The sequence below is a fragment of the Austrofundulus limnaeus genome, unplaced genomic scaffold (genome assembly GCF_001266775.1).
Source record: "Austrofundulus limnaeus strain Quisiro unplaced genomic scaffold, Austrofundulus_limnaeus-1.0 Scaffold817, whole genome shotgun sequence".
In the NCBI taxonomy this organism is placed as follows: Eukaryota; Metazoa; Chordata; class Actinopteri; order Cyprinodontiformes; family Rivulidae; genus Austrofundulus; species Austrofundulus limnaeus.
The window spans coordinates 2,168-3,355 of record NW_013953219.1 but is presented as its reverse complement, the minus strand read 5'-3'; the positions used below and the strand labels follow the sequence as shown (position 1 = coordinate 3,355).

At 38.2% G+C, this 1,188-nt stretch overlaps 1 long non-coding RNA gene across 1 annotated transcript in view; it reads left to right on the top strand.

The window, feature by feature from the left end:
- LOC106532712 (uncharacterized) overlaps positions 1 to 523 on the top strand; it is a 54,863-nt gene extending 54,340 nt beyond the window's left edge. Inside the window, exon 4 of the long non-coding RNA XR_001312127.1 lies at positions 441 to 523. This is a non-coding gene — a long non-coding RNA (uncharacterized LOC106532712). The remainder of the gene's footprint in view (positions 1 to 440) is intronic.
- The last annotated feature ends 665 nt before the right edge of the window (positions 524 to 1,188 follow it).

Below are 1,188 nucleotides of genomic sequence, written 5' to 3'. Positions count from 1 at the left end.
TGATGGGCCAGAAAAGCATGAAATAGATTTTTGTAGCGTTTTTTTTTTTCTTTCTTTTTTTTGTCCGCAGCATTAATCGACTCTGACAGCTCAGAAATCTCCCCGGCTGGCACTGTGTTCTGTTTCTGATAACTTAAGTGAATAAAAATGTTTTATAGACTTGAACCAAGTTTGCGGCGGCTGAGCAGCAACATTTTTCAAACGCGGAAAGAGCCGAGTCAGCGTCTCGGTCATCGGGGTTCAATATATTTGCTGCTGTTTTTCTTTTCTTTTTTTTTTTTAAACAACTCTCTTTCGTTCTGGTCTCTGCTCTGACTAGCCATTAGCTCGTCATTCTGATCAAAGTGAAACTCTGTTTCTGGAAAAAGCAACAGTTTTATTGTTGGATTGTTGGATTTTCTGGTTTGTAAAACATATTTTTTCTGTCTTTCTGCCCACAGAGGATGCAGCACTGATGAGCAACGTTTAGATGACTGAAGCACCGATCCTGAGCAGCAGCAGTCCACAGTAACAGTTAGGTATCCTACCAGCTATTGTCAGAGCTGTCTGTGAGGATGTAATTATATATCATTATCGTTTTATCATTATACTCTCCGCTTCAAAGCTTCATCTGCTACCTGCTCATGTTCTGAGCAGCTGATATTTGGAAAATGTGGTGGCAATCAGAGACTGTTTTTTTTTGTTCAGATTGGGGGTTTCTCTAAAATAAACTGTTTATTTCTTAAAACTATCTTTTACATTTGCRAAAGTCTGCTTCTGTGTGGAGAGGATCAGAGCTGCATGCTTTAAAACTGCCTTTATTGTATGAGGGGTCATAAATCATTGATAAGGCATATATTATTTTTCTCCTTTGTGGGATGTAAAAATCAAAGTGTCGGCAACAAATATCAATATTTTGATTCATGAAGTAAGGAAGGGATTATCCTCTGTCTGGAGAAGCAGCTTCATAAAACTTTATCAAAAACAAATGTCTGRTAAGAAGAGGAAACTAGACATGGGTTTTTGTTTTACCTGCAGCAGTGCACTTGCAGAATGAATGGTGACCAAGTTCAAATGTGTTTTCTAAACCAGCTTGTGCTTGTCAAGTCAGCAGGTGTTTGTAATGAGGGTAATTGTGTGACAATATGAAGTTTGTAGAGAATTTTTTTTGTTAATGTTACTGCAGCTGGGTTTTGAACCCTGATCTCC